Genomic DNA, 13,502 nt, shown 5'->3' on the forward strand with positions numbered 1-13,502 from the left:
TGCCCCAGCTTTCTCTGAACCTTGGTCTTCAGGTCTCAGTGTCCCGAATAGCTAGGGTTTACAGATGTGAGCCACTGGCACCCAGCTTGCTTGTCACTTCTATGCCAAGGCTTTTTTTTTTTTTTTTGGCCAGTCCTGGGCCTTGGACTCAGGGCCTGAGCACTGTCCCTGGCTTCTTCCCGCTCAAGGCTAGCACTCTGCCACTTGAGCCACAGCGCCGCTTCTGGCCGTTTTCTGTGTATGTGGTGCTGGGGAATCGAACCTAGGGCCTCGTGTATCCGAGGCAGGCACTCTTGCCACTAGGCTATATCCCCAGCCCCTATGCCAAGGCTTTTTAAAGAACCTGGACACTTCCCTTGCTATCCCTTAGGAGGTCCCATATTCCAGAAAGTACAGCTAGCTAAACATAGACAGTTCTCTGCAGGCCATGACCTTGAATTTTACTTTATACTGAGGCCCTCCTGCTGAACAGGGTTGAACCTGACATGTGGGCCAGAAATAATGCTTTGTTGTGTTGTGCCACCGAGGTTTTGGGGTTAATTTGTTACTGCAGCGTGGCCCATCCTTTCCTGATGAATGCCCCCTTTCTAATCTGTTTCCTGCACCATCTACATCTCCTTCGCGAAGAGTGGGAGTATAAATTGGTACAACCTTCCTGAGAGACGATTTGGTTGTAGGTGCAGATGAAAACCCCTAAATAAGCGTATTGTCTTTGACTCAGAAATTTCCCTTCTAGAAATTTATCCTTAGAAAATAATTGGACAAGTTCAAAAAGTTGTATGGATAAGGAGGATATTCATCACATAAAACGGTGAGAAATTGGATCAGTCTAAATATTCCCCCAACAGCAAATTGGTTAAATAAATTGTGATTCTGCTCTACAATAGAATAGTGGCTGCTGCCCGTGATACATATTTATTGACATGGAGGGAGTCACACTCCATTGCAGTGCAGTGTGTGCATAATTCCAGCCCGTCTTTGTTAAATTTCTTTCTTTTTTTTTTTTTTTTTTTTTTACATGAAGATGGTCTGGATGAGAGTCAGAGAATGCTTGACAATAGTAATTTCTGGGTGTGGAATCTCAAGAGATTTTACATTTATTTTTATTTCGTCTTTCTATTTAAACTTTTTTCTCCAGTGAGTTTATACCGAGTGTATGATTAAAAAATAAATGAGAGGGGAAAAGCCACTGTGATCGTGGATGGGTAATTTTCTAAGGTTAGGATTTCCTTAACGGTGGCTTTCATTGGGTGACTGGACTTCATTGGGTAGGTCACGTGTCACGTGTCATACCACACCAGCCCCTGTCATTACCGTGGTTATCAGCTCTAGTGAATGAGGCGTTAACCCCATTCACCTATCCAGTCATTCAGTAGGCTATACTGGAAACAAATAACTCGGTTATGAGCAAGAAGACATCACATCTGGAGCAAAGAGTCAGTCCTTACCTGGAATCGAACCTGCAGGCATCTTGATCTTGGACTTAGCCTCCAGAATTAAGAGAAATTTCTTTCATTTATAAATCTCTCAGACTGTTTTGTTATAGCAGCCCGAATAGACTGAGCCTACAAACATTTACTCGTCCCAGAGGTTCCAAAGGTTGTAGAGCTTGGTGTCAGAAAACAGGAATAAGACCAAATGTTTGCTCACTATATAATATAGCCGCTTCCTTAAAGCTGCTGAAGTTCCCTTGTGAAGTCATCTGGATCCTAAGTTATCTTTGTACATTTTATTTTGTTTTGCCAGTCCTGGGGCTTGAACTCAGGGCCTGAGCACTGTCCCTGAGCTTCTTTTTGCTCAAGGCTAGCACTGGACCACTTGAGCCACAGAGCCACTTCTGGCTTTTTCTACATATGTGGTGCTGAGGAATTGAACCCAGGGCTTTAAGTATATAAGGCAAGCACTCTACCACTAGGCCATATTCCCAGCCCCTTTATTATTATTATTATGATTATTATTTTTTGGCCAGTCCTGGGCCTTGGACTCAGGGCCTGAGAACTGTCCCTGGCTTCTTCCCGCTCAAGGCTAGCACTCTGCCACTTGAGCCACAGCGCCGCTTCTGGCCGTTTTCTGTATATGTGGTGCTGGGGAATCGAACCTAGGGCCTCGTGTATATGAGGCAGGCACTCTTGCCACTAGGCTATATCCCCAGCCCCCCTTTATTATTTTTGTTTGATTTTTTTTGAAGACAGGTATTGCTGTGTAGCCCAGGCTGGCCTTGAACTTCCTGTCCTCCTATCTCAGCCTCTCAAGAGCTGGAAGGACAAATGTCTACCACTACACCCAGCTCCAAGAAGATTTTATCTACAAATATAGCCCATTTAATAGCCATTCCTTTTTCCATTTTAGTATCTGTAGAATGTGTAGTGATACAATCTCTCTGATTCCAATATTGGTAATGACTGTTCTTTTTTCTTTATCAGTCTGGTTAAAGGTTTATCAATTCTATTGATTTTTGCAAGGAATCAGTTTCTGTCTTTATTAATTATATCTTTTTCCCCCTGTTTTCTATTTCATGAGTTCTGGCTCTAATCCTCCTCCTCCCCTCCTCACTTTGGATTTTATTTGCCTCTGCTCACAAGGCTACTGTGTTTTGAACTCAAGGCCTCATGCATACTGGGTAGAACATTCTATCACTGAGCAATATCCTGCTGGTCTGGAACTCATGGGCTCAAATGAGCCTTCCATCTGAGCCTTGGGTAGGTCAGACTATAGGCATGTGCCACCATACTGGCTTACTACTGTTCATTTGTTTATATAGTGCTAGGGAATTGATTCCAGGGCCTCACACACACGAGGTTAGTGGCATACTGCTGAGCTACATCTAGTTTCTTAAGTTAGAAGCTGAAGTCATTCATTGAGACCATTCTTCCTTTCCTAGTATTGGTATTTAGTGCTATAAGTATTTTCCTAAGCACTGTTATAATAGCATCCCTCTAATTTTGCTTCTATTTTTTCTTTAGCTTACAAATGCATTATAATTTCTCTTTTGATTTCTTCTTTGACTCATGGATTATTAAAAGGGTGTTGTTTTGTTTCTAAGTATTTAGTGATTTCTAGATCCATTTTGATTCCTAATTTAATTCTGTTGTGGATGGAGAACATTATGTGTATGATGTGAATTATTTTAAATTTCTTCAGATGATTTTTATGGCTCAGCTATGATCTGTCTTCTAAAAGATCCCATGCATACTTGAAAATAATATGTATTCTGATGGTGAATGGTATGTTCTCAAAGAATATCAATTAAACCAAGTTGTTTGATAGTGTTGTTCAAATCTTCTATATCTTCAGTGATTTTCCTGTCTACTTGTTTTTATCAATTATTGAGAGATGAATATTGAAATCTCCAGCTATAATTGTGGGTTTGTCTTTTTCCTTGTGGTTCTATCTATTTTCCTGTTATGTATTCTGAAGCTCTGTAATTAGATGCAAAACCATTTTGAATTGTTATTGCTCTTGATAAATCAATCCCTTGATCATTATGTAATGAATTTGCTTATTACTGGTGATATTATGATCTGGAATATATTTTTTCTGATGTCAGTTTATCCACCTCAGTTTTCTTTTATTTAGTGTTAGCAGGATGTGCCTGATTATTTACATTCTCTTGCTTTTAACTTATTTGTGTCTACATTTAATATATTTAAAGTAGTGTGTAGTTGAGCCTTGACTTTTAAAAATTCAATCTGACAATCTCTGCCTTCTTATTTTGATGTTTAGGTCATTTACACTTAATGTGCTTATTGATGTGGTTAGGCTTAAGCCTGCATGTTTTGTAATTGTCTCATTTATTATTTGTTCTCTTTATTCATCTTTTTTTGCCTTTTTTGAGTTAAATGAGCATTTTTTTGTTTCTAGTTTATCATTGGCTAATTAGCTATCACTTTTAATTTTGTTATTTAATGGGTTTCTATTTCAGTGGTTGTTTTCTTTCATTTTTCTCATTCTTTCTGTTTTTAGGCATCATTGAGAATTGAACTCAGGGCCTAGTGCATTCTATGCAAGCACGTTATCACTTGAGCTATGCTCCCTGCTCCTTTTGCTTTAGTTATATTTCAGGGTGGCTCTCATGATTTTTGCTCAGATGCGCATCAGACTGTAATCCTCCTATCTCTACCTCCTGTGTAGCTGGGACCACAGGTTTGAGCTACCATGTTTGGTTTGCTTTTATAAAAAATTATTTTGCTTTAAGTAATGTACAAAGGGGTTTCGGTTCAACAGGTTGGCTTGTTTTTGAAATAGGGTCTCACTACCTTTTGCCTGGGCTGGCCTCAAACTGTGGTTGTCTTATCTTCATCTCCTTGTAGCTGTGATTACAGGTGTGAACTACTGTGTCTAGCCTTTACAACAGAATACTATATTTGCCATCCCTCAGCCATTATTCTACAGTTGTCACATATTTTACAACTACATATATTTGTTATAATCCTCACAGTATACATTGTCATTGTTTAAATAATTACCTTTTGAAGTGCTTTAAATAATAATACTAAAATATATATTTACCCCTGTGTTTAACTACTACTCGATCCATATTTCTATCTAATATTATTTTGCTTCTTCCTGAATCATTTCCTTTGAACATTTCTTGTAGCCAAATCTGTTGGATTAAAAAAAATCTGTTGGTGATGAATTCTTCTTTCTTTCTTTCTCTCCCCTTCCCCTCTCTCCCTCTTTCCCTCTCTCCCTCCCTCCCCCTCTCCCTTCTTGCTCTCTCTCTTTCTGTCTGCCTTCCTTCCTTCCTTCCTTCCTTCCTTCCTTCCTTCCTTCCTTCCTTCCTTCCTTCCTTCCTTTCCTTTCTTTCTTTCTTTCTTTCTTTCTTTCTTTCTTTCTTTCTTTCTTTCTTTCTTTCTTTCTTTCTTTCTTTCTTTCTTTCTTTCTTTCTTTCTTTCTTTCTTTCTTTCTTCTTCCTTCCTTCCTCCCTCCCTCTCTCCCTCTCTCCCTCTCTCTCTCTTTCTCCCTCCTTCCCTCCTTCCCTCCCTTCCTTCCTTTCTTTCTTTTTTTTCCTGGGGCTTGAACTCGGGGCCTGGACAATGGTTCCTGAGCTTTTTGCTCTAGGCTAGTGCTCTAGTACTTGAGCCACAGCTCCACGTCTGGCAGGTGATAAATTCGTTATGCTTTTGTGCATTTGAGTCTATTTTGTCATTTTTTTTTGGTGGTAGTATGATTTGAACTTGGGACCTGTGTTTGTTTGGCAGGTTGTTCTCCCGTTTGAGCCACAGCTGTTACTCTTTTTCTTTTTTATTTGGTCGTGGGGCTTGAATTCTGGGCCTGGGTGCCATACTCAAGCTCTTCAGTGCAAAGCTTGTACTCTACCTCTTGAGCCACAGTACCACTTCTGGTTTTCCAGTTGGAGAAAGGAGTCTCATGGATTTTTCCTGCCCGGGCTGGCTTTGAACCACAATCCTCACATCTTAGCCTCCTGAGTAGCTAGGATTACAGTCATGAGCCACCAATACCCAGCTTCTAACCCATTTTTGCTTTACTCATTTGTTTAATAAGTTCTCATGTTTTTGCTGGGTGTCTGCATCAGATCATGGTCCTCTACCCTATGCCTTCTGTATAGCTGGGATTACAGGGTGAACCACCATACTAGTTTATTTGTTGAGATGAGAGTGGTGTCCCATTAACTTTTTGCCCGGTTTACCCTCAGATCTCCATTCTCCCAACCTCCCTCTCTTGAGTAGCTGGGAGTATAGGCACATACCATCATGCTCAAGCCTTTAATTTTTTTCTTTGCTTTAAAAAGTATTGTGGTACTGGGGATTGAACCCAGGGTTTATTCATACTAGGTAAGCATTCTACCACTTAAACTATGCCCAAGCCCTTTGTGTTTTTATTTATTTATTTGTTTTTGTTTTTTAAATTTAATTTTATTGTCAAGGTGATGTACAGAGGGTTTACAGTTACATACATAAGGTAGTGAGTACATTTCTCATCAAACTTGTTATCTCCTCCCTCATTTTTCTCCCACCTACTCTCCTCCCCAACACCCCTAAAGCTGTACAGTTAGGTTGCAACATATTGTCTTGAATATTTATGTTTTTGAGACAAACTTTTGCTACCTTTTTTCTGGGTTTGCCTTGATTTCAATGGCCTCTTGTCTCTGCTTCCCAAGTAAATGAGATTGCAGGCATGTACCTACATGCCTGGCTTGTTTTAGAAAGTAATTTTGGGGGGTTTGGAATAATAGAGTGGCACCTTCCCCTTGATTTCTCTTGGGTATGCCAATCACATATAAGTGAGATTGCTTAAAGTTTTCCCATAGACCACTGACATCCCTCTTTAAAAATTTTGTTTTTTCTCTCTGTTTCATTTTGGGTAGTTTCCATTCCTATGTTTTTAAGTTCACAAAACTTCTTTACTACAATCTCCAGCATGCCATTAATCTCATTCAGTGTGTTTTTCACTTCAGATGGTGGCTTTCATCTCTGTAAGTTTGATTTGAGTTTCTCAAATGTCTTAAATGCTTCTACTTAACTTTTAGAACATATGGAGTCAAGCTAAATGAATTATTTTAATGTCTTTATTGGCTAAGTCTAACATTGGTGAGAGTTCTGTATCAATTAACTGAAATTGTCTCTTTATTATGGATTGCATTTTCCTGCTTTTTACATGCCTGGTATATGTGTGTGTGTTACTGGTGATGGAACTCAGGGTCTTGCACATGCTATACAAGTACTGCACAATTCAGTCACCCCGCTCCCCTGCCCAGACTGGTTGGTTTTTTTGTTTCCATGAGCATTTGTGGTGAATGCCTCTGTCACTTTATCTTGAATGGAAGTAGAAGTCCCTTTCCATTGCTGGCAATGACTTCCCAAATTCAGAGTCCTAGGTCCACCTTGGTATAGTCATAGCTAATACTTGAACTAACCATGTCTAAAATGGAAATCTTAGTTCTCTTCTCATAAAATCTTGCCTGTCTCCTCATTCAGGAAATGTCAGGAAAATGACCTCGTCCTTGTCCTCTCTCTCATATCCAGTGTCAGAGCCTCATTAACTCATTTTGGTTTGACCTTTAAATGAGTCTCAATTCTGAGACACCTTCATTACTCCCAGTGCTGGTTAAAGCCACTGTCCTTACCACATAATGGGAAAGCATGGCTCTTGCGGAAGCTTCCTAACTCTAGCTAACTGCTTTCATTCCTCCTCCTCCCTAGAGAATCTCCTGTGTTTCAGAAGTCACTGAGCTCTTACTTCTTCTTCTTTTTTTCTTTGCCAGTCCTGGGGCTTGAACTCAGGGCCTGAATACTGTCCCTGGCTTCCTTTTTGCTCAAGGCTAGCGCTCTACCACTTGAGCCACAGCACCACTTCTGGCTTTTTTCCCCCTGTATGTGTGGTGTTGAGGAATCGAACCCAGGGCTTCATGTATGCGAGGCAAGCACTCTACCACTAGGCCATATTCCAAGACTCCCCTTCTTTTTTAAAGTCCCATCACAGTTGTTTAAGCCCTGCCTCCCAGTGTTCTTCTAACATACTTTGGATAAAATCCAAGCTCCTAAGTACAGCATGCAGGACCTCCATCACCTCTCCTCTCTCATCTTCTCCCCTTTCTTTCTTGCCTTCTCTGTTCTGGCCACATGCAACAGGACTTGCGTATGTTAAGGGATACTTTCTCTCTCCAGTCCCAGGTTGCTTTCTCCTACACATTTCCCTATCTCCTCACTGGGTCTTGACTCAGGTGTCCTTAGAGACTTGTTCCATCATTTTCTGTCCAAGACAGCATCCTTGCTGCTTCCATATTTGCTTCCATATTTGTTTATTGGCTTAGTGCTCCCCGGCAGTAGAATGTAGGCTTCCTGAGGGCAGGGACTTGGTCTTGCTCACTGCTGGTCTGCTTGTGTCTATTAACAGTACTGTTGTGCAGTCAGTGCTTGATGAGGCAGAACAAATGAATGAATGAGGGCTTTTCTGGGCCACCAGGTACAACCTACTTGTTGTGTGACCCTGGACAAGTCCTGTGCTGTCTCAGAGCATACATTCTTCTAAATGGGCACTGACAGGGATCTCCCACTGTGCAAACTGTTTCCCGTCAGTTTGGAACAGGGCTGGGCTGGGTGCATCGCTGCTTTTGGATCGGCACAATTGCCACCAGAGGGCGCACAACGTTTGGATCATGAACCAGGCATGCTGCGTAAATTCCTCTCATTCACACAAGAGCCCTCCACCTAGGGATTGTAAATATGTGTAGGGATTGGAGATGCATTTTGAGCCCTGACTCTAGGGTTCAAGATATGTGGGAAGGAGGTCTCAGTTCCTGCCACTTCCTGGCCTCTCTTAGAGCTGAGTCTTTTGTGCTTTTCCAAAGAAAGGTCAGGGAGACCCTTTGCCTAGCCCTACGTGTCCCTCAGAGTAGGTCCTAGTGGAGAATCTCAGTGGGAGCCGTGAATCTCAGTGGGAGCGGAGAATCTCAGTAGGAGAACCTCAGTGGGAGCCTTCTGAGTGGGGAGACACACATGAGCAAACTTACTTTACTTTCTCTGTAAGGTGTGGTGGTGGTGGTGTGTGTGTGTGCTGGTCCTAGAGTTTGAACTCGGAGCCTGGGCACTGACCCTGAACTTTTTTGTTCAAGGCTAGCATTCTACCACTTGAGCCACAGCTCCATGTCTGGCTTTTTGGTGGTTTAACTGGAGGTAAGAGTCTCACAGACTTCTGTGCGCAAGCTGGCTTTAAGCTGTGATCCTCAGATCTCAGCCTCCTGCGCTAGGATTACAGGTGTGAGTCCTCAGTACCTGGCTTGGGGTGTTTTTATCATCAGCTCACTTGCAGATGGAGAAACGGAGGTCCAGAAATGAGGAGGGAGCATTTGGGGTCACACACGAGCAGGTGGTGGGTTTGGTTCCATGGCCTTCTGTTTTGGGGGTGCCTGGCTCCCTGGCTCCATCCTTTTCCCAGAGAGTAAAGGGGAATGGACTTTTTACATGCGGCCTGAGAGCCTTGCTTGTGGCCTTTCCTCCCCTCTCCACATGACTTATCCCCCAGCAGCAGCCAGATGCCACCTCCTCTGAGAGGCTCCCTCTGAACACGCCTGTCCCTCTGGTCATCAGTTTTCTTTATTTTCTTTGGAGTACTTAGTCCTATCTGCCCAGGCCAGGCCTCCCAAGTATCTGGGATTATAGGCACATGCTACCAATGCCCAGCCTATTTCATGTGTATTATCGAACGGATGAATGAAAGAATGAATGAACGAATGAGGAGAATGGAGAGTTTCCTATCATCCATGCGGGTCTCCAGACACAGTCCCAATAGTGCAGCCACACCTGATTCTCCTGATGGCATCATTGCTGTTCTTCAGGGAGGGGACCTGGGTGGTAGCTGAGAGACAGAAAGGAACAAAAAAGTGTTTCTTTGGGTATCCTTTTGTACTTTTTGAATTTTGAGCCATACAAATATATTAACTGTTAAAATAAATGAGCAAATAACTAGACAGTCAAGCAAACAACCAAGCACAGGCTGAGTCAAGGCCTGCCGCTCTTGGGCAGGCTTGTCTGTGTGCTGGAGCTGATGGGGCCTGTTGAGGGCCTGGATTGGGGCCACTCACTGGACTGCACTGCCTTTGGGCAGCCCTTGGCCTTTGCTGCTAGGCAGGTTGGGGGGCGGGCGCAAGCAGGGAAGAAGGAAGGCCAGAGTCATCCTGGAGTGTGAGGGATGGGTGTACTTCTTTTAATTCTCATCCATGCAGCTTGGTCACTGAGACCATGGCACTACACTCTAAACTCAATTAGAAATTTAACAAACCTTATAAATCCTCCCTAGCCTAAGCCTTGTAAATCTCCAGAGCAGGGCTGGCTTAGCACTTATCCATCTCCAGCTTAATGACCTCCCCAGCCCAGCCTGGGAGTGATTCTGGGCTGGCGACAGGTCTAATTAGCGAGCACAAACTGCAGCTCCCAGCAAGGGCAGGAGGAAGAGCAGGCTCATTCCTGATATCATCAGGGAGGTGAATCCCGGCCTTTGCCCAGCCTGGCTTCTGGTCTCTTTGGCATGAGGGAGGAAGGGCCAGGATGTGGTAATGTCTCACTCTGTGGTTGCTTGTGTAGCCCTGTCCATAGCATTTCGTCCCACAATTGCCATCATTTGGGGAAGGCTGCAGTGTGATCATGCAGTCCCCTAGGAAAGCAGTACTTTTACAGGAGACCTGAGGCACTGAATGGTGAGAGTTTGGTGGCTGGGTTCTGCTTTTCCAGGGCAGGAGAAAACTGTGTTCCAGAGCGTCACACATGAGACCTGGATGTCTTCCAGGGAGCCCCATTTTTAAGGGATCAGAGTTCAAGTTTAGTGACAGGATGAATTTCCCAATCAAGCTGAGTATCCTTGTGGGACAGCCAGCTCCTGTCAGTGGCTCTGCAACCTACTCTGTGTGTGTGTGTGTCTATGCTGGTCTTGGGGCTTGAACTCAGGGCCTAGGTGCTCAAGGCTGGCACATTACTTCTAGCTTCTGGGTGGTTAATTGGAGATAAGAGCTCACAGACTTTCCTGCCCTGGCTGACTTCAAACTGTGATCCTTAGATCTCAGCCTCCTAAGTAGCTGGGATTACAGGTATGAGCCACCAGTGCCCAGCTCCAGGGTTTTCTACCACTAATGGAGCCCTGTGGTGTCCTCACCATATGCGGAATCTTCCTTTCCCTTGATCTTGGACTTTCTAGCTTGCAGAACCCTGAGAGAGAAATGTCTGTTGCTTATCAGCCACCCTGTGATTGTTAAAACAGTCCAGTAGCCCAAAACTCTGGGGGTGTGGGTCTGAGTCCTCCCCCTTTGCCCATGGCTCCACCCGCCTGGATGCAGGAAGCTGTGCTGGCTGTGTTTTGGGGTTGATGAATGCCAGCCCTCTGCCCCCCTCTGTACTACCCCAGTGAAATCCTCCCTGCCTTGACCCCAGTGCAGCCACCAGGAGGAGGTCTGGGTAATTGGTTTCATCCAGCCCTCATCCTCAGTGGTGTGAAAGGGAAAGTTATAAATATTTTTATCTATAACTCACGACGAATGAAAATTTAATTACCCTGAAAAATTTAAATTTCATAAGAAATAAATATTAATCCTGGAGAGTGACTTTTGTGGGAAGTTAACTTTCAAATGTCGTAAGTCTGGAGGTACCTGGGGTGTGAGAGGGAGGGAGGGTTAGATGGGCTCTGGGGTTGGGGTTTACACTCCCAGGAGTGCAGGTTTCCACTCACGGTGGTGGCTGCATTTTTCCCAGCCACAGCCCACACGATGGCCCACCACCCCCTTCTGCCTCAGCCCTCTGCTCTCTCCTCCCTCTCTCCAATGATAATCAATCACTTCCCAGGTCCAGACATTTTTCTAGGTTCTGGGAAATACTGCAGGGAGAAGTCAAGATGCCCTTGTCCACGTGCAGCATAAGGTCATGTGAAGGAGGCAGACAAGAGATGAATCGCCACCAATACCACGGCCTAGCTAATGCCCCTCCACTAGGCGCTAGCTCCCCTTTCCCCACCACTTTAATTTCATTGTTATTGTTATTTTATGATTTAAAAACTCAAGCATACCGTACCTCCAGTAACGGTGCAGATAACAATGCAGACTGCTCAGTGAACGGTAAGGACATAGGTATGGACTCTTGATGTGAGGGACACCCCAGGCTTCTTCCTGAGTTGGGCATTTTGGGGAGCAGAAAGCTTTTCCCTGAGGCCCTTTGCAGACTACCTGATGGATTGTGCTTGCTGTCTGTCCAGGGAAAGAATGATTTAGGGAGTGTGTGTGTGTGTGTGTGTGTGTGTGTGTGTGTGTGTGTGTGTGTGATGGCCTAATATTAGTAACAACATCTCACTACATACTGAGCATTTATCATAAGCTGACCTCAATTTTAAGAGCTGTAGGGACCTTAGCTCATGTAACCCTGCAGACCCTGCAAAGAAGGGGCTATACATCCTCTATTTTGCTTGTGAAAACCAGACACACAGAGGTTATGTTACAAGTCCAAAGTCACTCAGCTGGTGGGAGGCAGAGCTGATTCCTCCTGTCTCCTCGGGGACCAGTCTCCCCAGAGGGAACCCAGATCCTGGTCCGAGGAGGTCTGGGCTCTGATTCTCTCTGTAACTTTGTAAAACCTTTTGATGTTTCCTTGCTGTGCAGCCTTGGGCAAGTGTCTTAGCCCATCTGAGTTTCAATTTCCTCTTCTGGGAACTTTGCATCTGCCTGGATTTATATGGTGTGGGAATGGAGGCAGATATCACCCCCCCTTCACAATGCCGCCACCAACCCTGGCCAGGCCAAGGTTGATGCTGACGCTCACGTACTGGGCATGTTGTAGCCTCACCCACTGGCACTACAGAAATCATCCATCCCCATGGGTGAGGACACTGGGATGAGGCACCCTGGCCTTGGGAGGACTCTGATAGAGGATTAGGGGGGGCAGACACTTCCTTGGGGAGTAATGGGGACAGTGGACAAGATTTGGAATCTGCATTTCTGGAGGATTGGGCAGGATGAGAGGCTTGGAAGGCCGTGTGTGTGTGTGTGTGTGTGTTGTTGTTGTTGGGGGCTGAGGAGGTGACCTCTGCTCGGCCAGGCTGGACTGGGAGCTGCCCACCCCAGTGGCATCTCCGTGTGCCTGGAGACAAATGCCAAGAGCACCACCCAGATGGAGAAGGGGGCGGTAGGCACAAGAACTTGCACTTGGACTGGATGGGATAGCTGGGGCTCAGTGCCTCAGCTTGGGGAAATGGGGTGGGGCCCAGAAGGTCTTGTCCTTTAGTTGCCAGTGATACAGCTGGCTGAAACACCAGGGGCTGTGTACACCAAGGAGGCGTCTACAAAGGTCTGATTTCCCTCCACGGCCCTCCACTGGTGGGTACCTTGTTGGGCTGGCCCAGGTCTTCATTAAGAGTACTTTAGGTAGAAAGTGAATCTCCATAGCAAAAGCACAGGAAACGTCACTCCCTGCCCCGGACACAGATCCACACATATCCAGGCATGGCTAGGCATGTAGACACCCATGTGGCAGGCAGGCCGCGGGCATGCTTCCCTGACACGTGCGTGCCGCCCGTGCTCCTCCACAGGCTGTGTCCCCCGGATCCACCTTCCTGGCTGCGTTCTGCTGATGGAATGCTGTAATATTTTTCTATTAAATGTTGCATTTGTTGTGCCTTTTAGTAGCTTCCCTCATTAAAAATGATATTATCCCCATAAATAAGCTGGGACCCGAGAAGAGTGCCCGAGTCCATTTCTCTTCCTAATTGAGACACTTAGCTTTGATTTGTACGTCGGCACGTAGCGAGCGGATTAATTTTCAATTAATGCTCCTGGGCCGGGAGCTGCAGGCAATATGGGCTTGCAGCCCAGCGGCCTGGGAACAGCCACTGTGGAAGCACGGGGGCGGGACGGGTGGGGGCCCAGGAGGACCTCGTTGGGCTGTGTCTCTTGGCCCCTCGGGACTCTCTGTAGCTTCAAGGTTTTGTTATTTGTGGGAAAGAGGTCTGTGGGGCCTCATCTGTGAGTAGTACCCTACTGGCACCCTACTCCTACAGCAGGAGAAAGC

Source organism: Perognathus longimembris, chromosome 7, assembly GCF_023159225.1.
Source record: "Perognathus longimembris pacificus isolate PPM17 chromosome 7, ASM2315922v1, whole genome shotgun sequence".
Classification (NCBI taxonomy): Eukaryota; Metazoa; Chordata; class Mammalia; order Rodentia; family Heteromyidae; genus Perognathus; species Perognathus longimembris.